Source organism: Equus asinus, chromosome 8, assembly GCF_041296235.1.
Source record: "Equus asinus isolate D_3611 breed Donkey chromosome 8, EquAss-T2T_v2, whole genome shotgun sequence".
In the NCBI taxonomy this organism is placed as follows: Eukaryota; Metazoa; Chordata; class Mammalia; order Perissodactyla; family Equidae; genus Equus; species Equus asinus.
In genome coordinates this window covers 5841747-5864371 of record NC_091797.1, presented here as the reverse complement: position 1 = coordinate 5864371, position 22625 = coordinate 5841747, and the positions used below count along the sequence as shown (strand labels likewise).

Below are 22625 nucleotides of genomic sequence, written 5' to 3'. Positions count from 1 at the left end.
GTCGCCCGGCCTGTCTCCTCGTGCTGTCCCGGGCGCGCAGCCTGTCCTGGCTCTCAGCTCGCCCAGGGCCCCAGGTCCACGGGCATCGCCACAGGCGCCCGCCAGAGTCCCGAGGGCCGTCCAGGCAGCGGGGGACCTTCCTGGCCTGGCCACGCCGGCGGCGCGGGCCGAGGTCGGGCGGGCTCGTCGGCCCAGCGGGCCCCGCGACCCCTGGCTGCGGAGCGGGGCTGCTGGCGGAGCTCGGGGTCCCTGGGCCCGGCCGCATCGCTCCCCAGGCTGGGGGTGGCGCGCGGCTCTGGCGTGGACCGGGGATGGGGGAGGGGGGCGGTTACCGCTCTTTCAGTAGGGGCGGCGGTAGAGAGGCCAGGCCGCTTTTTTTCTCTCCTAGAAGAGGTTTCAGCACAGGTTCTTTCGTTCTCATTTCCACCCCCTCACCGCCTCCCGACCCCTCTTCTGTCCCCACCTATCGTCATGCCGGCGTCTCTGGATTACTCGGTAGGGCTTTTTGGGATCCCTGCTGGATCCACTGGGGTCAAGCTGGGCTCCAATGAGAAGGAGCTGATCGTGCTCTTATGGAAAGTCGTGGCTCTGCCCCACAAGAAGGTGGGACAGATGCACGAAGTACTGTTTAGACTGGATGAGTCAGAACTGATGGGGGATTGTAAAGAAACTAAAATCGACGCCAAAACCCTGTCCTCCGCGCTGCAGTGGACCAAGCCCTCCGATGGTCTAACCCGTCAGACAGTGAGCAACGGACTGAACATTGGCCGGTGGCCTCTTTCTCTCTCTTTGCTGCTCGTCGGCTTCATGTCACATTCTGCATCCTGAGGCTTCCAAGAACTTATTGCCTGAATGCTTCTATTCATGTTTTGATCTTCGAAAAGTGTTGTCCTGGTTCACCTGATAAACTGGGTGTTGCCGCAATGACAGTGTTAAATTTTGAGAAGAATAGTTCAATCTCCTGGTATGGAGCCTTTCCAGTTGAAGATACAGGGAATATAATTTTAGCAATGATTTCAGAGCCTTATAATCACAGGTTTTCAGATCCAGAGAGATTACATTACAAATGTGAAAGTGGCACTTGCTGCAAGATGGAACGTATTGATAACAACACTGTAGTCAGGGCTGGAGGTTGACATGGCAGTCTTCCCATAGATTCTGCAGTTCTTCAAAGTATTCAGTAGTGCCAGGGGAGCCGCAGCGCTTTGTCTGAATGCCCAGGGTGGAAAGCTAGAGAAGCTCTGGTTCTGTTTGTAAGTGAGAAGCGCAGAGATTGACACTACAGAGGCACAGACGTCACGTGGAGATCAGTGCATTCAGGTTTACAAAGCAACAGGTGAAGATCTTCTTAAAATTGCTGGTGGTACATCCAGTGAGAGATCCCAACTTCCCTCCAAGGAAAATCAAGTCATTGTCCACATGTGGGAGCTCTCTGCCAGAGCCACAGCCAATGAAGTGGTGGCCAAGCCAATGAAGCTTGGCAAGTGCTGAATCCATTCTCCTCCTCCCCGCTCATTCCTCTTCCACCCCTTCCCTTTATTCCAATGCTACCTCAGCAGTTTGTACCCCTACAAATGTTAGAGATGGTGTATGCCTTCGAGGTCTTCCCCATGCAGCCACAATTGAGGACATTGTCAACTTTCTGGGGTGTTTTCCACAGATAGTCGAACCCACGAGGTTCACGTGGTATTGAATCATAACTCCATTTAGGGATGGGGTTGAAAGTTCTAATCACGTCATGGTCTTTCTGGTGACCTGCCCCCATCCAGGGGCCCACCACAGTCACCTCATTAGAACAAAAGACACCTGAGGGAATTCCAGGGGCATTAGGAGTTCAGTGTCATATGCTTCTGTTGTTTAGGAAATTACAAAGGTCTGTGTCAGCAACTGGGATCAAAGACTAAATGCTAGAACTGGAGATTCTCCTGGCACCCCTATCTACAGGGGGTTTTAGGAGTTCTGTGTCAGAAACTGGGGACAGAGACTAAAATATATGCTTCTTATTATTACACACCAGGGTAATGTGAGTCCCTTTTTGGTACTCTACACCTCATCTTTGCTTCCTCCCCTACCATATGATTTATCTGGTTGAGCCAAAATTCCAGGCTGTGGAGGTTTTCTTAGATGAAGCCATGGCTCTGGTGCCAAGAGGCAGTGCCAGGATGTCTGTATTAGTTTTCAATTGCCACCTAACAAATAACCACCAATCTAGTGGCTTAAAGAACACCATTAATTAGTTCATAGGTCTGTAGGTCAGAAGCCATGTGGGCTTGACTGTGTTCTCTGTGTAGGGTGCCATGAGGTCAAAATCAAAATGTTGGCCAGGCTAGGCTCTTATCTGGATTTTCTGGGGAAGAATTTACTTTCAGCCTTATTTATGTTGTTGGCAGAATTCAGTTCTGTGTGGTTGTAGGATTGAGGTCCCCATTTTCTTGCTGCCTGTCGGTGGAAGGTCATTCTCAGTTCCCAGAGACCATTCTCTGGTCCTTTCGTGCGGCCTTCTCCATTTTCAAGCCAGAAATGGCATGTGGACGTCCGTGCATGTCCATTCGTGGGCCCCAGCATCACAGGGCTGCATCTGAAGTCAGGAGAGGTGGGTTTTGAGATCACTCTTATTTCCCAAACTGCCAAAGCCACTGAGTCTGCCCAGCTCCCTCCTAGCTCTCTCAGGCCACACCCCGGAGCCCACCTGCTCTGGTCCCCTGGACAAGAGTGCAATTTACCAGCGTGAGCTGCCTTTGGCCCATCCAGATGAGGACGGGCCCTTTTTTTTAAGCCATCAAGTTCAATATTTACAAGAACAATCCCATACTTGGTTCTAAAATTACTGACCACACAAGGAAATGTTTGTTTCTCGTGAAAAACCTAGGCTTGTGCTTTACTGTTAAAAAGAAGAAGAATACATAAAACAAAATTTTTTAAAAAATAAACTGCTTATTGCGTGAGCCCCCTTTCCCTCCTGCTGGGGAACAGAATGAAAGCCAGTTTTGCTAGGGCTCAGGGCCCTCCGCATGTCCTGTAAGCAACCCCAGCTGCAGCCCCACAACTGTCAACCTGGTCTGAGGTCATCGTTTTCACGCTGGCCAGACAGAGCCAGAGGGCAGGCCTGGTGAGCCCCAGACTGAGACCCTTTACAGCTGTCCACTCCCGCCCTGGTCAGGAGGGAGAAATGCGACTCCTCTCCGAAAGTTCCCAGCTGCAAAATTGGCTCCTCCAGCTGCTGCAGAGGAAGGGAGCTTCGGGACCCCTCCCGCACTGGCGCTTTTGCTCCTGGGTTCCAGTCCCCAATCCCGCAATCCATCAGGTAAAAGCCTGTGGCTGCAGGGCTTTTTATCTTCCCCAGCACAGAAGCTAGCTGCTCAGCCCTAAAGAGAACAGGTCAACTAAGAAGATGCGGAAGGGGCCAGTTCTGACCTTCATTTTAGGAAGAACATTGCTGTGGGTCTTGGCAGAAGGAGCCAGCACAGTTTAAGCAGAAGATGACTTCAAGACTCCAGGTGTGGCAGATGCATGGTGACCCCAGTGACAGTGAAGAGCCCTCTGAGTCTGCTGGCTTGACAGCTCTTGTGCCAACAAATACAGAGAGTATAACAGACATCCACACAGAGGTTCTGCCAACTCCAGGAAACACAGTCCATGCCCAAGAGGAAACCCAGATCGCCATACCCCAAATGTGGTAGCTAGTCACTCCATGGAGAAAGTGGGTGAAGAGACACAGACAACAGTTGAGGACAATGGCTTGGTGACAGTGACCTTGGTTAGAATCAGAGTTGGGGGTCTTACTAGCCATTGGATTCATTAGTAGAGTCATCATTGTGGTTGTGTGAAAAATGTTGATCGGGGAGGTATTCAGCCCAGAAAGCTGAAGAATTGTGCCCTTCTGCCAACTTGTTTAAAAAAGAGAGTTCCCAGCTTGCCCATCCCTGAGCATCTGTGAGAAGATGACCCATGGAAATCCTTTGCTACCCCACTTGAAATCCACGATGATCCCTCTGCTTGCCAAGAGTAACTGAAGGAAAGATAATTCACAAGACTTGCTCCTCTAAGCATTTGTCTTTTGAAAATTTTTTTAAATATAAATTTTTTAAGAGATGATTTAAAAGACAAAAGGCATAGAAAATGGAGCAGAACTACATAAACTGATTTGTAACTAAGATAGACTATATAATTCAATCAAGGTTAGAAACTGTGATCGTGTCTTCATTCTCTGTTATTGTTAAAACACAGAGGAAGCTGGAAATATTTATCCAATGGAGTACTTGTATCTAGTGCTATGTGAGGAGCAGAGCTTTCTGCAATTTCTGAGCTGTTGAAGTGTACACCTTCCAGTCTAGTTTGGTCTATTTTTAAAGCCTAATTTGATGTGAATAATCAAGTAGAAAATCTAAACTTGGATCATATGTAATGAGCAACCGCCTTTCACCGGTCCGTTCATTTATCATTAATATTAATCTACTAATCATTTCAAAGGGATCCATGTTAGAACATAAACAGGAATCCTAGACTTCAAAGAAGGCATTTTGTTTCTCACAACAAGGCCGACGGGCTTTACCGCCTTCTCCAGTGATGACTTGATGATGCGAAGCTTTGCTCGTACCTGCCCCTTCACTTCCCTGAGGATGGGAGCCAGAGCTAAGGAGGCAGCCTTCTCTCTTTCCAGGACACAAGTCCTTCAGATTGGCTGCTTTGTTCTGTAATATGGAGATCTCAACCCTTTATGATGAGGACGCTGCTGGACACCAAGCGGTGCTGGAGGATTGACTGTTCCAGAAACCAAGAACCAAGGTGGTCCCCAAACAGAAAGAAACCCTGTGTGTGCCTCTGGAATGGGAAATAGAACCTGCCAGTTTTCTAATATTTACTTTCTGCTTCAGAGGAAAGATAGGGACACAAAAATAATCTTGTAAAATACTAATTTTAAAGAAGTAGCTGGATTTAAAGGCTTGACGTAAAAATAAAAGATATTCTCAGTCTTCATGATATACCACATATTTCTGTGGGGTAATAATTGAAAAGATCGGAATAAAGAAGCCCAAGCTGCCATTCTGTATTGACACCAAACAACTCAGTTCATTTCTTCCCATAGATCAATTGAATTCTTTTTCATAAACAAAAAATTTTTATACTCAGCAGCCACTCTGTTATGATTGGGGTTGTGTAATTCTGATCGAATCCTCTAAACTTGTATAAATTCATAAAACAGGAAAAAGCAAACTATCAGTCAGAAATCACAGCCTGTTCCTCCCACTTTTTGCAGTAACGTGTGGATGCTATTTTAAACAGTGTGCCTTTGTCTTGCCCAAATCCAGTTGGTCTACCAGGCCAGGTTCCATATTTTACCATCAACTGGTTGAGAGAAGAGAGTTTAGAAGAGCTTTATGAGCTTAAATATCCTTCCAACTTGTTTTATCACTCAGATTCTGGAAAAGGGATTAGGAATAATCTCCATGTCTTTCTTCTATCCTTTCTGTTTTCCCTCAATGTGAAAAAATAACAGTCTACTCTAAGTCATACACTGGACCCACTGCCTGCTACAGCAGGATTGTGGGTTTCTTGATCACAACTGTGTTGATACTCAATGCAGTGTAGATATGTTTTAAAATAAAACAGATATATATATATATATATATTTGTATATACATGTATATATATATATTCCTTGCTTGTGTCAAGAAAATTGCTATCCAAAAGTAATTACTAATGATTTAAAACTCAAATTAAATATCATGACTATCTTGAGTACATTAGCCTTTAATTGGGAAAATTGATAAGTATAGGTGCTTGTTATCTTTTTCTTAGTTTTTTAAACTAGGAATTATGGACGTTTTGTAGCTAAAAATCATTATGCTCAGAATAGTGTTAATATTAAAAAAAACTTAACCCAGATTTCTCACTGTCAGAGAAAGAAATTGCAAATAAGCGAAGGAGGAATGTTAAAAGGAGCCCTGCGATGTTGAATCAAGGTCAGAAGAATTAATGTGAACTTGTGGATTTAAAAAAAAATATGTAGAGAGAGAAAGAGAGATACACAGAAGTAAAATACAGATGGAAACATATACATGGGTTAGTATACATATACATATTTGTATACATACATAGATATTTCTTAGCTCTGTCTACTGAGAGGACCTGGAAGAAGTGACATTCAAGGAGCAAGGAGCACACCTGATACCCAATCTTGGTTTCTAACTACTATCGTTCAATAAAAGTTGTCAGGGCTCCTTGGAAAACTCTTTGATTCCAGTCCTGGAGCAGGAAAAATACAAGGAAAATGTGACAGAATACATTTTCCCTGGATTTCTTGGTGTTATTGCCTCCTGAGCTGTGGAAAAGGTTATACTATAAAGAGAATGTTTGCTTTCACTTCCTTTAAATATTTTACATTTCACATGCAATGAGGTATAGATAAGCAGTCATTTATTTTTCTAATGATGGAGCTAATTGATTCCATCCAGTAACCCCTCTCTTATCTCCCAAAGATGCAAATGCATGTATTCTGGGATAAGCATCTAGGTTAGAGCGTTTACATTTCAAAACGGATGGAATCCTGGACAGTGGTGACATCTTTAGGTTGTAAAAGGGCTCATCTTCCCCTTAGAGAGATACATTTATATGCCAAATGTTAACCTCAGGATCGTTTCCATCCAGTCTCTAAGTCAACTCAGAAAAGAAGAGGTAGCAGTGGAGGGGGCAGTGAATGGTCTCTTTGCCTATTTTAAGTGGAGGACGCTCCTCTTCATCCCTTGCCTACAGAATGGGTCTGCCACTCCCATAGGATGTTCTATCTTCTTTCTTGTTCCTCTTGGGTCACTTTTGGAGGGACTGATGCTGCAATGTTACTTTGGCTGTTGATTGTTCTGTAAGTAGAATAAAATTCTGTTCTGTGATACTGGTGCCTCTTGATATCAAGAAAAACATATATATCTCAGCAATTATATATGTGTATAAATATATCATATGCTTAATATATGTCTTGAACATCTATGGTACCAGAAAGTGAAAAAGTTCTAAGAAATGGATGAGGCAAGTCTAAAGGACATAGGAACCAAACTCAAAAGCTTCCAAAAGTCAGAAGAATAACCACTTGTGTAGTAGTAATAATAGTAATAATATTATTATTATTATCGGATTATAACCTTATGCAAGTCATGGAGATTAATATCACCAGTAATAAGACTCATCGATCCCTCACACCCCCTGATAAGATGACATCATCTCTATGGTATTCTTGCCCAAAATGCAAAACTTCAGCCTAACTTTGAGGAAACATAGACAAACATAAATTGAGGGACATTTTACAAGACATCTGACTAAAATTTTTCAAAAGTATTAAGGTTTTGAAAGACAAAGACTGTCTGAAGGTCAGAAACTGGAGAACAAAGGACACGGCAACTCAATGCAATGCTGGCTCCTAAAGATCCAGAAATAGAAAATGGATAAGGGTGTATGGGAACCCTGTACTATTTTTGCAAATCTTTTGTAATTCTAAAATTATTTTAAAAGGAAAATTTAAAAAAATTATGGCTAGGAAACACAACATGAGAAAATAAACTAAAACTATGTTACTCAAACCCAGTACTCAGTATAACCAATCTTTTACACTATAATTTATATTTATTTACATTTCTATAACTCAGAAGTTTGAGTTGAACATTATTATGACATTTATGACCACAAAACTATTTACAATATAAGCAAGGAAAAAGCTGGAATGAATAGCAGTGGTCCTTTGTTCAATCACTTATTCAAACACTATTTAGTGCAAGTCTCCTATGTGCCGGTGGTTTAATGGCTTCTGGAGAAGCATGAGTGAGCAAGACAGAAACAATCTCTGCCTTCAGGGAACTTACATTCTATTTTGGGAGACCGATTAAAATAATCATATAACAGAATACAGTATTTAGTAACTAAAATAAATGCTCTAAAGGAAACAAAAACGTAGGCAAGATAGAGAGTAAGGGGAGTGGACAGACCTCCTGTGGAAAGGATGGTCAGGGATGGCTCTGGGAGCAGGTGACATGTAAGCTGAGACCTAGACCATGGAGAAAAACTGGCCCAGAAAAGAAAAGAGAGAAAATTCCAGGAAGAGGAAAAAACACGCACAACAGTCTTTGAACAGCTAAGGCTGTGGTGTCTTTGAAGAATTGAAAGAAAAACTAAACGAGTTCAACTCAGTATGTGATGAGCATGGAGAGACAGGGAGCTGGCAGAGATGCAGGACCTCAAAGGCAGTGGAAATGTGTTTAGATTTTTATTTCCTAAGCAAAATGGGAAGTCACCGAATGTTGTAAGCAAAATTTGAATTGGAGGGCATGGGAGGGTGTGGATTTCAGAAGGAGTTTCTTGTCAAAATTCAGGTAAGAGACAACCGTTCCCTGGGCTGAGGGCTTGCAGTGGAAGTGTAGACAAATACGCTGCTTGATAGAAGCTTTGGAGATGGAACAAACAAGAGTTATGGCGACCTGGATGTGGAGGGTGAGGGGAAGGGAAAAGTTGAGGCTGACTCTTGAGACTTTTGTTCTGAGTAATATTGTGAGAAAAAAAAAGCGAGTTTGTTGTTTGCTCTTTTAGGAAGAGCATACTCACCCTCCAAGACCTGTTATGTGGTTAGCCATGATGGAAAGGTTAGGGTCAAGAGTGAGCAAGACTCAGCAGGAGGTAGAAGGTAGAATTTACCATAAATAATTTATTTTTAAGAAGGCAATTTGAAAGGTGTGCTAGTGTCATAGGGGTCACAGTGTTTGTCCAGTAGAATATTCAAGATGTTGTGTTTCTTGAAACTTTAGTGTTCTTCCTTTAATTGCTGAAATGCAGTACTGTTTCTTTATGGCAATGCTGATAGCCCCCTAAGTAATTATGTACATGTGGCAATATTTCTAACATGGATAAGAGGTAGGGAAGAGGAAAAGATTATTTCTGGGTAGCTGAAATATGTATTTTTTTCCATTCTTCTACTTCATTATTATTTCTTTTTGTATTTTATGGTGCTTTTTTCTTATTGCGGTAACATTGGTTTATAACATTATATAAATTTCAGGTGTACCTCATTATATTTTGATTCCTGTGTAGATTACATCATGTTCACCACCCAAAGACTAATTATAATCCATCACCCCACACATGTGCCTAGTCACCCTTTCGCCCTCCTCCCTCCCTCCCTCCTTCCCCTCTGGTAACACCAATCCAATCTCTCTCTCTCTGTGTTTGTTTGTTATTGTTTTTATCTTCTACTTATGAGTGAGATCATATGGTATTTGACTTTCTCCCTCTGACTTATTTTGCTTAGCATGAAGCTCTCAAGGTCCATCCACGTCGTCACAAACGGCCAGATTTCAGCATTTCCTATGGCTGAGTAGTATTCCACTGTGTATACATACCACATCTTCTTTATCCATTTGTCCTTGTTGGGCACCTAGGTTGCGTCTGAGTCTTGGCCATTGTGAATAATACTGCGATGAACATAGGGGTGCATCTATCTTTATGCATTTGTGTCTTCATGTTCTTTGGATAAATACTCCTCAGTGGAATAGCTAAACTGTATGGTAGTTCTACTAATTTTTTGAAGAATCTCCATACAGTTTTCCGTACTGGCTGAACCAGTTTGCACTCCCACCAACAGTGTGTGAAAGTTACCTTCTCTCCACATCCTCTGCAACACTTGTTTCCTGTCTTATTAGTTATAGCCATTCTGATGGTAGTGAGGTGATATCTCATTGTAGTTTTGATTTGCATTTCCCTGATAATTAGTGATTTAGTGATGTTGAATATCTTTTTTCTTTTCTTTTTTTGTAGAAGATTAGCCCTGAGCTAACATCTGCCATCAATCTTCCTCTTTTTGCTAAGGAAATTGGCCTTGAACTAACATCCACACCCATCTTCCTCTATTTTATATGTTGATGCCTGCCACAGCATGGCTTGACAAGAAGTGTGTAGGCCTGCACCCAAGATCCGAACCAATGAACCCTGGACCGCCAGACTAGAATGTGCAAAATTAACCACTGCACCATCAGGCCAGCCCCATCTTGTTGAACATCTTTTCAGGTGCCTGTTGGCCATCCATATATCTTCTTTGGAGAAATGTCTGTTCAGATCTTCTACCCACTTTTTATTGGGTTGATAGTTTTTTTGTTGTTGAGATGTACGTGTTCTTTATATATTTTAGATAAACCCGTAATCAGATATATGGTTTGCAAATATCTTCTGACAGTTGTTAGGTTGCCTTTTCATTTTGTCAAAGGTTTCCTTTGCTGTGCAGAAGCTTTTTAGTTTGATGAAGTTCCATTTCTTTATGTTTTCTATTATTTCCCTTGCCCGATCAGATATGGTACTTGAAAATATGCTGCTAAGATTGATGTTGAAGAGCACATTGCCTATGTTTTCTTATAGAAGTTTCATGGTTTCAAGTCTTACATTCAAATCTTTAATCCATTTTGAGTTAATTTTTGTGTATGGTGTAAGATAATGGTATACTTTCATTCTTTTGTGTGTGACCATTCAGTTTTCCCAGCACCATTTATTGAAGAGACTTTCTGTTCTCCGTTGTATGTTCTTATCTCCTGTGTCAAAAATTAGCTGTCTACAGATGTGTGGGTTTATTTCTGGGCCCTCGATTCTGTTCCATTGATCTGTGTGTTTGTATTTGTGCCAGTACCATGCTGTTTTGGTTATTGTAGCTTTGTAGTATATTTTGAAATCAGGGAATGTGATACATCCAGCTTTGTTTTTTCTCAGGATTCCTTTGGCTATTTGGGGTCTTTTGTTTTTCCATATAAATTTTAGGATTCTTTGTTCTATTTCTGTGAAAGATGTCATTGGAACTTTGATAAGGATTGAGTTGAACCTGTAGATTGCTTTAGGAAGTACGGACATTTTATCTATGTTAATTCTTCCAATCCAAAAGCATGGAATAGCTTTCCATTTCTTTGTGTCTTCTTCAATTTCTTTCAACAATTGTTTTGTAGTTTTTGGTGTAGAGAAGTTTCACTTCTTTAGTTAAGTTTATTCCTAGGTATTTTATTCTTTTTGTTGCAATTGTAAATGGGATTGTAGCCTTAATTTCTCTTTCTGATACTTCATTGTTAGTGTGTAGAAACACAACTGATTTTCATGTCTTGAGTTTGTATCCTGTAACTTTACTGTATTCATTTGTTATTTCTGGAATTTTTTGGTGGAATGTTTAGGGTTTTCTGTATATAAAATCAAATATATATAAACTGCAAATAGTGACAGTTTCACTTCTTTCTTTCCAATCTGGATGCCTTTTATTTCTTTTTCTTGCCTGATTGCTCTGGCTAGGACTTCCAAAACTATGTTAAATAAGAGTGGCAAAAGTGGCCATCCTTTTTTAGTTCCTCTTATTAGAGGGATAGCTTTCAGTTCTTCTCCATTGAGAATGTTATTAGCTGTGGGTTTGGCATATATGGCCTTTACTATGTGTAAGTACTTTCCTTCTAAACCTATTTTATTCAGAGTTTTTATCATAAATGGATGTTATATCTTGTCAAATGCTTTCTCTACATCTATTGAGATGATCATGTGATTTTTATTCTTCATTTTGTTAATGTGGTGTGTTGCATTGATTGATTTGCAGATGCTGAACCATCCCTGCATCCCTGGAATAAATCCCACTTGATCATGGTGTATGACATATTTAATGTATTATTGTATTTGTTTTGCTAATATTTTGTTGAGGATTTTTACATTGATGTTCATCAGTAATATTGGCCTGTAATTTTCTTTTTTTGTGTTGTCCTTGTCTGGTTTTGCTATCAGGGTAATGTTGGCTTCATAAAATGAATTAGGAAGCTTCCTCTCTTCTTCAACTTTTTGGAAGAGTTTGAGAAGGATAGATAATTAAGTCTGAATGTTTGATAAAATTCACCAAGGAAACCATCTGGTCCTGGACTTTTATTTTTGGGGAGGTTTTTAATTACTGTTTTGATCTCCTCACTGGTGATTGGTCTATTCAAATTCTCTGTCTGTTCTTGATTCAGTTTTGGAAGGTTGTATGATTCTGAGAATTTTTCCATTTCTTCTTGATTATCCAATTTGTTGGTGTATGGCATTTCATAGTATTCTCTTATAACCTTTTCTATTTTGGAGGTGTTCGTTGTAATTTCTCCTCTTTCATATCTGATTTTATTTATTTGAGCCTTCTTTGTTTCTTGGTGAGTCTAGAAGGGTCTGCCAACTATGTTTATCTTTTCACATAACCAGCTCTTAGTTTCATTGATTTTTTTCTATTGTCTTTTAGTCTCTATTTCATTTATTTCTGCTCTGATTTTTATTATTTCTTTCCTTCTACTGCTTTCGGGCTTCATTTGTTCTTCTCTTTCCAGTGTCTTTAGGGGCACTTTTAGATGTTTATTTGAGATTTTTCCTGTTTGTTGAGGTAGGCCTGTATTGCTATAAACTTCTCTCTTAGAACCACTTTTGCTGTTTCCCATACATTTTGGCATGTCGTATTTTCATTTTCGTTTGTCTCAAGGTATGTTTTGATGTGTCCTTTGATTTCTTCATTGACCTAATAGTTGTTCAGTAGCATTTTGTTTAATCTCCACATATTTGTGGCTTTTTAAATTTTCTTCCTCTAGTTGATTTCCAGTTTCACACTGTCGTGGTCAGGAAAGATGTTTGGTATTATTTTAGTCTTCTTAAATGTATTGAGACTTGTTTTGTGGCCTAATATGTGATCTGTACTGGAGAATGTTCCATGTGCATTTGAAAGGAAAGTGCATTCTGTGGTTTTTGGATGGAATGCTGTATATATGTTTACTAAGTCCATCTGGCCTAATGTGTTGTTTAAGACCAATGTTTCCTTACTGGCCTTCTGTTTGGATGATCTACCCATTGGTGTAAATGTAGGGTTAAACTCGACTACTATTATTGTGTTACTGTCGATTGTTCCTTTTACATCTGTTAATAATTGTTTTCTATATTTAGGTGCTGCTATGCTGGATGCACAGATACTTACAAGTTATATCCTCTTGTTGGATTGTTTCTTTTATCATTATGTAGTACCCTTCTTTGTCTCTTGTTACAATTTTTGTTTGAAAGTTTATTTTGTCTGAAATAAATGTTGTTACCCCAGCTTTTTTTTCATTGCCAGTTGCATGAAGTATCTTTTTCCATCCTTTCACTTTTAGTTCGTGAGTGTCTTTAGTTCTGAAGTGTGTCTGATGGGTCTTGTTTTTTATCCAACCAGCCACCCTATGCCTTTTGATTGGAGCATTTAGTCCATTGACGTTTAAAGTAGCTATTGATAAGAATGTGCTTACTGTCATTTTTTAACTTTTTTCTGGGTGTTTTAGTAGTTCTTCTCTGTTCCTTTCTTCTTCTCTTGCTGTCTTCTCTTGTGGTTTGATGGCTTTCTTTGCTATTATGTTTGGGTTCCTTTCTCGTAATATTTTGTGCATTTATTATAGGTTTCCAGTTTGTGATTACCAGGAGGTTCATATATAATTACCTACGTATATAGCAATCTATATTGAGTTGATGGTCTCTTTAGTTTGGCCTCTTGCTAAAAGCTCTACTCTTTTACTCCCCATCTCTCATGTTTTATGTTTTTGATATTATATCTAACGTCTTTTTTTTGTGCATGTGTATCCATTACGCTCTTATTGGAAATAGATAATTTTAGTACTTTTGTCTTTTCACCTTCATATTACTTTCATAGGTAGTTCATCTGCTACTTTTGCTGTATATTTGCCTTTACTGTGATTTTATTGCTTTTTTTTGATAATTTTCTTTTTCCTATTTGTGCTATTCTCTTTTGCACTTAAGTAAGTCCCTTTAGCATTTCTTCTAAGGCTGGTTTCTTGGTGATAAACTCCTTTAGTTTTGCTTGTCTTGGAAACTCTTTATCTCTCCTTCCATTCTGAATGATAACCTTGCTGTGTAGAGTATTCTTAACTGTAGGTTTTTTCCTTTCAGCACTTTAAATATATCATGCCACTCCCTTGTAGCCTATAAACTTTCTGCTGAGAACTCAACTGATAGCCTTATGGGATTTCCTTTTAGATAACTTGTTACCTCTCTCTTGTGGCTTTTAGGATTCTCTCTTTATCTTTAATTCTTGACATTTTTATAATGTGTCTTGTTTTGAGTATCTTTGGGTTTCTCTTGTCTGGTGCTCTCTGTGATTCTTGTACCTGGATGTCTCTTTCCTTCCTTAGATTAGGAAAGTTTTCAGCTATTATTTCTTCAAATAGATTCTCTGCCCCTTTGTCTCTGTCTTCTCCATCTGGGACACTATGATATGGATGCTAATGCCCTTGATGTTGTCCCAGAGGTCTCTTAGACTATTCTCGTCCTTTTTTCTTTTATCTATTCAGCTTGGGTGATTTCCTCTCATCTTTTTTTCTAGCTCACTGATCCATTCTTCTGTATCATCTACTCTGCTATTGAGTCCCTCTGGTGGATTTTTCATTCCAGTATTGTATTCTTCATTTCTGATTGGTTCTTTTTTATATTTCCAATTCTCTGTTGAAGTTCTCACTGAGTTCATCCATTCTTCTCCCAAGATCAGTGAGCATCCGTATGACTTTTTGTTTGAACTCTTTGTCGGGTAGATTTTCATATCTCTTTCATTAAGTTCTTTTTCTTTGATTTTATCCTGTTCCCTTACTTGGAATATATTCCTTTGTTTCCTCACTTTGCCTCTTTCTCTGTGTTTATATCTGTGTATTAGATAGGTTAGCTATGTCTCTTGATCTTAGAGAGGTGGCCTTATGTAAGAGCTGCCTTATGAGACCCAGCAGTGCACTTCTCTCTCGTCATCAGTTCCAAATGTTCCAGGAGTTTCTCCTGTGTGGGCTACATGTGTCCTTCTGTTGTGGCGGGGTTGCTCTTGCTGCAGGTGCCCAGGGAGGCTATGCTGTCTCTCTGGCTGTCTGGTCATAATTCTCAGATGCATGTGGCTGCTATAGACTTTCTGTCACTTTATTGGGTGTGAGGAGCCTCAGCACAGTTGGCTGCAAGGTCTAATAACACATTCCTATTGCAGTTTTTCTGTTATGTCAGTATGCCCCCTGTGTGGCTGGTTGATAGACTCAGAGGCTTACAATTGCTGTAGGTTTCTGGCCTGCAAAGCTATTGTCAGCTCTTTCAGGATTGCAGCTGAGTGGGGTTGGCCCCAGGCATGAGAGCACCCAATTGTTTCAGGCTTTGGAATGTGGGGCCAATCCCCTATGTGGCCATTTGAGAAGCACATGTGTTTTTCAGCTAAGCCCCACTGCCTGCACAGCCACACACCTTGTCAACAGAGTCCTGCCCTTTGTGCACGCCCTGACCCAGTGAAGCAGACCCATTTGCCCCATGGCAGAGGCCCAACACTCTCCATCATGCCCCTCAGCCTACACTTGCTCCTTGCACATGCCCTACCCCACAAAGGTGGACCTGCTTACCTTGCTGCAGAGGACCCAAGTACCCAGCCTGTGCAGGCTCACAAGTTGCCTGAGGGCTTGCTCTTGGGTGGGGCCAGTCCCTGGGGTGTTCTGCTTGCCCTGGCTGAGCTGGATTAAATCAGTGCTCTAGGGGGTGGGACAGACCGTGGGCTAACAGGGCAGGGGGAGAACTCCAATGGCATCTGCCAGCATCTGTGTCTAGGTCACAATAATGCCTGCTGCCAATGTCTCAGTCCCTGGAAAGGTCTCAACTCTCACCAAGATGCACCTAGAGCCTATCAAGTGAATCTCTTTTCACCAAAGGACTGTGTACCTTTCTTTCTGGTCATGTTAGGTTGTTTTCCAAAACAAGTGAAAATGTGTATGGGCCCTTTAAGAGCAAGCTTTATTCCCCCTTATGTCCAACAGCTTCTCTGGAAGTGTTGTTCCCTGTTGTTGTTAATAGCCAGCAAAGCCAGGTATTATGACACTCATCTCAGTTGTTCTGAGTCCAAAAGCTGCTTATAGTGGCAACACTCCCTGCACTAAGGTCCCCCACCCTCCAGGGAAGGCTTTATACTTTAGGATTGCTCCCTGCCATGAAGTGCCATGGCTTGTGAAGGTGACTTTTTTTTTCTCTTCAGAAGGAATTTCTGCCTCTTCCACCTCAGTCAGCACTGTCCCTTGTTGCAGTGGTTCTTTTTATCCAGTTTTCAGTTTTCTCTCAGGGGCAATTATTCCAAGAATAGTTGTAAATTTGTTGTGTCCGTGGGAGAAGGTGAGTTCAGAGTCTGCCTGTGCCGCCATCTTGACACTGTCTCTGCATTCTTCTACTTTAAAATAATTCTTACAGAGAATACTTATAACTTTGCAACTTGAAATAAAGTAATGGTTGCTATCATGTATTAACTACAGAAAGTGTTCCAAAGTATGCTGGTCTGGTGAAAAAAAAAAAAAACTATAACCAAATAATTGTTATAGATGAATATTGATTGATTTTGGATTCAAATATTATGTTTTATTTTCCAAGGAAATTAACATATTAAATATGAAAGCAAATTCATATTAGTACTCACAAGAATTGTAGACAGAAACTTTATTTTACTTGCTATTTTTTGACGTAAGGTATTTTTGAGTCATTCACAAAAAGATCACACTTTTAAAAGAATAATATTCCCTTGTATTTTATTAACGTACATTTAAGTCATAGAAGTTTCCTAAATTTTACTTATTAAATAATGATAATTCTTCCATTCTAAATTCAGTTAGCATAAAGGGAAATTGACCAATATTATCTTTCTTTCTGCTGTGAGTGTAGATGGTAACACATAATTCACATCAGTGGCTGACCTTGACTTGGCTTAAGGAACCCAGGTGAAACTGTCATGCTTAAAAATATGTTGAGAAGAATTATATTATTCCATTCCAAGCTCTTAAAGTGACTTTAATTAATATAACTGATATCTAGATTTCAAAATCACATGATTTACTTTTACAGTCACGTCTCCCAAAGCATGAAAAGTATATTCTACTGTATATTTTATATGTATATATACATTTTTTATATTTCAGTGGCAAAGAAATTACTTATCTCTATTGAAATCTAAGGACCTTTTAATTTATTTTTTCAAAGATTTTATTTTTTTCCTTTTTCTCCCCAAAGCCCCCTGGTACATAGTTGTATATTCTTAGTTGTGGGTCTTTCTAGTTGTGGCATGTAGCATGCCACCTCAACATGGCTTGATGAGCTGTGCCATGTCCACACCCAGGATTTGAACTGGCGAAACCCTGGGCTGCTGCATCGAACAGCGCAAACTTAACCACTCGGCCATGGGGCCGGCCCCTAAGGAGCTTTTACTTTTATATGGTCTTTATTTACTTCAATAAATACAAAATTTTGTCTTTTTCCTAGCATGTTTTGTAGCAAGGAAAAGAAAACCTACTCAAATTAGCTTATAGAAAAAATGATTTTAACAATGAATAAAACCGATGACTTTATGGGCACCCACATACAAGAAGTGAAGTAAAATCAAGTCACAGAGTGACTGGAACTGGTGGTTTGTTACTCACATTTGCATGGTTTCAGGTGTCTCCACTTCTCTGTAGAGCCTTGTTTCTGCTTACAGCGCTCTTAGTATCTGCTGCCCATACCTCTGTTTTGTGCGTGACCCTGGCTTCTCAGAGTCCTTATCCTGTTCCTAATTTTCTGTAAGTCTAGACCTCCGTTGTCCAACACTGTCTACCTTTCATGAACTCAGAGGCTTGTTTTCAATTAAGAGTAAAGAGAATTAGTTGAGAGCTGACTATGGTTATTTCAGTTAGCTAAGGCTGAACATTTAGGCTCGGGGTAAGTGTTCCTTAATTCCCAAAAGAGAAAACACAACTTAGACCTTTATTCATTTCCTTCAGTTTGAAGACTATTAAGGAGCTTTGGACTTATACCCTTGACTAAGGGAATGTACGTACACAGTAATAATTTTATTAAATAAAATTCTATCAGTATTTATTGAAAATTAGCATTGAGTTGACAGGCAAGTTTCATACCCATTGATAAGTCTTGCTGAGTATAGTGTTGAGAAAGATTCCAAGGTTTAATGTGAGTTTGTAGTCAAGGGTGCCAAGTTAATTAGTGATGCAGCCTATTGGCATAGAAGAGTGAGAAAGAGGCTTGAATGCCACATACTTGCCGTCATATAAAGGCAGTGAAAAAATAAGAGAAGAATGCCAGTCCTCAGTACCAACAATTTTCAATCTTTCACTAAGAATCATCTTGTGAGCTCATAAAAAATTCAGATTGCTGGTATCCACTCTGGAGATTATTATTTAGTAGGTTTGGGATCAAGTTCCTTAATCAGCATTTCTTTCAAGCACCCACCTGAGTCTGATGACAGTGGAGTGATATCCATACTTTGAAAGCAATGTTGTTTGTTTTTTTTACTAAGTTTCTGTTCTCCCTAGAGCCCTGAAAATGACAGTCAACTAGATAGTTCATCGAAATGATATAATATCAGAACTAGTGAAAAGGTGAAGGGCTCGCCCAATACCCAATCTTCTGCATGAATTCTTATAAAACAAACAAATAACAAATAAAATATATTTCATAATCATTCAGACTGTTTACTCAACCCCAAGCATGGAGTGTCTTTGATGTCCTAGGGTATCTTTGCTAATTTTATGAGTCAAGTCAATTTATCTATAGATTCCACCAACCAGACCTACTTTTGTCTTTTGTGATGAGCCCAACCAATTCTAATCACTTTTTCCACAAGTGGTCTCCCTATATTCTCTTTCCGAGTAACCTCCTTTCTTTAATATGTGCTGATTTGTGGTTTAAGTTCCTTTTCCATCCGAGTTATCCAGTAGTTTGCTCTTGCCTCCCATAACCATCTTGCCCAGGTTTAAACACAGTTTTCTGTGTTTCCATGTGCTCTATGGCATGAATGGTCCATTTTGATCCCCTTTCGTGATCCAGTCATCTTATATCCACGACTGTAGCACTTCAGCAAAACCCTGGAGACATTGCCGTGTAGTATTGTGGTTAAATACGTAAGAGTTGGCCTGAGACAGAAGTGGGTTTGAATTCTGTCTCTGTTACTTAGAAGTCTGAACCTGTGAGAGGTTGTTACATATGGATGGGTGGTAAAAAATTTTTGAGGAAATGTGTTTAATTCATTTTATTTTCATAATGCGGAAAAAATTAATAAAAAATGTGTTAACATGACGATGAAAAATTCAGTTTTAACATTTTAAGTAGTTTTCACTGGAGAAAAAATTAAAAGAAAAAAACAAGTTAGAAATATAATCATGACTGTTTGGTAAGTTATTAGCTGTTCAGGGAATCAGATTCTATGACCAGATGCTTATCATTCCAAACGGAACTACTCCTAGCCAGCACTGCAGGCATGATCTTTTCTAGAGACAATATCTCCCCTGCCGAAATGTCCTGTTTGCTTGGATCACATCAGCAGGTGGGCAGACCTCCCTGTTGCTGCTGTTGCCTGCCTGCATACCTCCCGGCATCTGGAGGCCTGACCTCCATGCCCAGTGACCCGATCTCCCTTACTCCTTCCCACAAGCTCTTTATCATCTACTCTGAATTATCTAATTATTGTTCTTAATCCTTGTGACAGAAACTGCCATTTGCCTATTCTCTATCCAGTCAAGTCTCACCTTCTTCCTCATCAACAGAAAGCTGATTTTGTTGGGAGTGGAATGTGCCTGGCAAAGAGAGCAGCATTTTCTAGTTCCCTCTACAAACAGGGATAGCCTGTTACTAAGTCCTGGCCAATGAGCTTTAACGGTACTTTTTGTTCATGAAAATTGTGAACACAGAAGAGGAGGGGGTTTAAGTCAACTGGCATATGTCGTTTTGTCTTTCCTTTTTCTTACTACCTGAAAAGCAAATGGGATGATGAGGATCCTAATGGTCCTCTTGTAAGTATGCAGTTACTTTGAGGCTAGAAGCCTAAGAATGGCAGAGCATATACATGGAAGCAAGCGGGAAATGAATAACATCATTGACTTGGCCTGAAAAGCCCAAGTATACTGTCCATTATTTGAGAGAAATACGAGTCTCTATCTTATTTTAAGCACTATTTTCTGGTTTCTGTCACTCAGAGTCTAACACATTGATACATCACTCTGAGAAGTGACTCAGATAAAAATGGTTCTGATAATGGTTTCATAGAATCCTGTAATTTTCCAGTGGAACCCTTTCTGGCTTGTACACTTATTCATTTCAACTACGGAGGAGTTAGTAGGAAAGAAAAGATTGCCAGTTATTTGAGTTACGAAAAACTTAGAGGAAATTAAATTCTAAGCCAAATGTTTCCTAGCTGCTTGTGAAAAGTATTAGTGAATAATTAAGAGCTATAAATATTTTGAAGAACAAAATAAATTAGCATGTGTGGTAAAATACTTTCTATAAAACTCCTAATCCACGAAATATCACATTCCTTAAAATTGGTTAGAAAAAAATGCGTTTTGAGGTATTATTGGGACTTTGGGTAGGACAGATAATACTTTGCAGTCAGGAGTTGCCCTATACTTTTCAGAAAGTTTCACATTTCTGAATTCCACCCACTAAAACAGTGTTCTAGCCCCATTCATGGTGAGGGTCAAAAACTGCATCCTGAGCAGATATTAGCCCTCTGCCCCTGCTGTTCTCATCTCTTCCTCCCTCACCTCCTCCGTGAAATCCACTGGGTCAGGTGGAATCTGAGACGGTTCTGCCCTGAGAACATATTTCGTTGATTCTTCCTTTTATTTCACCTGTAACACATTTAAATCTCTATCTATCTCTATTGATTTGAAATAGTGAAGTCAGGTAACCTTTATTTTTCTCTAATCATGTCCAACCAGCCTTTCCCTCCTCTCTTGATTTCCATGAAATATGTTGGAAGATGCTGATTGGCATAAATTTTAAGTATGTATTAACAAAATAGGGATCTATAATGGAAACAACAGGGAATTTTAGTATAAATCCACTACTACCTTGCTACAAACCTCTCAGAGTTTTTATTTATCAGTGAAGTATGGTTAATAGCACCTTCAATTTCTACCACATGGCAGTGTTATTAAAATCATATGAGATGATGCATGTACAATCATTTTACATGAAACATTGGGATAGTGATATTTCTTTGAAATGTCTATATATTCATATATTCATGAATATATTTCTTGAGGCTCAAATAATCAGATCATTAGATCCATCAGTTTCACATTAGTTATATCAGACATAATGATAGGGAAAATTATGAATATGCCATATTTCCTTATTTATATTTAAATTTATATTTAGAGTGGCTGTGAAAGAATCACAGATATTTGTAACCATTCCCCATGACTCATAACCCATTTACACTGATATTATTGATGTATACTTGGTACAGGATCTGTTTTCCAAAAAAAATAAATAAAATATATTTAACAACGTTTATAGGGCATATACTTTATGCCAAACTCTATTCGTTAGTATTAAGTAATTTAACCCACCTGATAAACTTATAAGGGAGATACCATTTTAAAGATGGTGAAAGTAAGGCACAGAGAGTCTAAAGATCTTATAAAATATTTTATGGTTATTAAGTGTTGGAATTCATATCGTAATACAGGCAGTCTGACGAAAGAGTTCATATTCTTTTTTGAAGAAGAAGATTAGCCCTGAGCTGACATCTGATGCCAATCTTCCTCTTTCTTGCTGAGGAAGACTGGCCCTGAGCTAGCATCCATGCCCATCTTCCTCTACTTTATACGTTGGACGCCTACCACAGCATGGCTTGACAAGAGGTGCCGTGTCCGCACCTGAGATCCAAACCGGCGAACCCTGGCCACCAAGAAGTGGAAAGTGTGAACTTAATCGCTGCGCCACTGGGCTGGACCCAAGAGTTCATGTTCTTAACCACTAAAAATAGAAAGAACTTATATATTTTATGTAAAAATTTTTTTGATAAAATAGTCATTCTATTTTAAATTTTTAAAAGACACTTTAAATTCTAAAAATCGAATATTCTTCAGTTTTGCCACCTGATGGCTGCTTAGTCAAATTTATATTCTTGACTTTCTCCAAAAATAAATATCTGATTTAAAAATGTCTAATGAAAGCTTCGATTTGTGAAGGTTCTATTTGTTTTCCTCTTGCTGTTTGTGGCAATAATGGAAGTGGCTGTTTTTGTTTAGATATAGTAGGCAGCATTGTCGCAGGAGAGGGTAAGGCAGAAAGGAAAGATGGAAAATATTAATATACTACAGTTATAAGTGTTTTTAAAGTAGAAACTGTATAAAATGTTATAGATATTCTTAACCTTTCTCTAATGACTCATGACACAAAAGTGGGGGAAAAAACCAAGATAATATTAAATTGTGAAAATAGTCTGCAAGAATTTTAAATAATACATTATCCCATACTTTTATATATTACACATTTAAATGAAATATATTTTGTATAAAAACCAGTTTCATAAAGTAGCGTCATTAACACATTTGATAGCTTCTGTGTTTAAATATGGGCAATGTGATCCTACCAGCACCTATTATTTTTCTCATTTTCTTACAACGATTTACTTTCAGAACATGTCAAAGGCATGAATTTATTTTCTTCGTTTAAAGCCAGTTAAAATATTTGCAGTGTTAAGATTAGTTTTTCCTATTCTACTGAATCATTTTCTTACTATCAATATGCCAGAATAAAAATCTTCTAATTTCTACAATTAAATTTTCATGTACGATGTCATTTTAACT

General features: G+C 39.4%; 1 pseudogene; it reads left to right on the top strand.

Annotated features, from left to right (window-relative positions):
• The first annotated feature begins 462 nt into the window (after window positions 1–462).
• LOC106833049 (epithelial splicing regulatory protein 1-like) lies at window positions 463–1710 on the top strand (annotated as a pseudogene).
• The last annotated feature ends 20915 nt before the right edge of the window (window positions 1711–22625 follow it).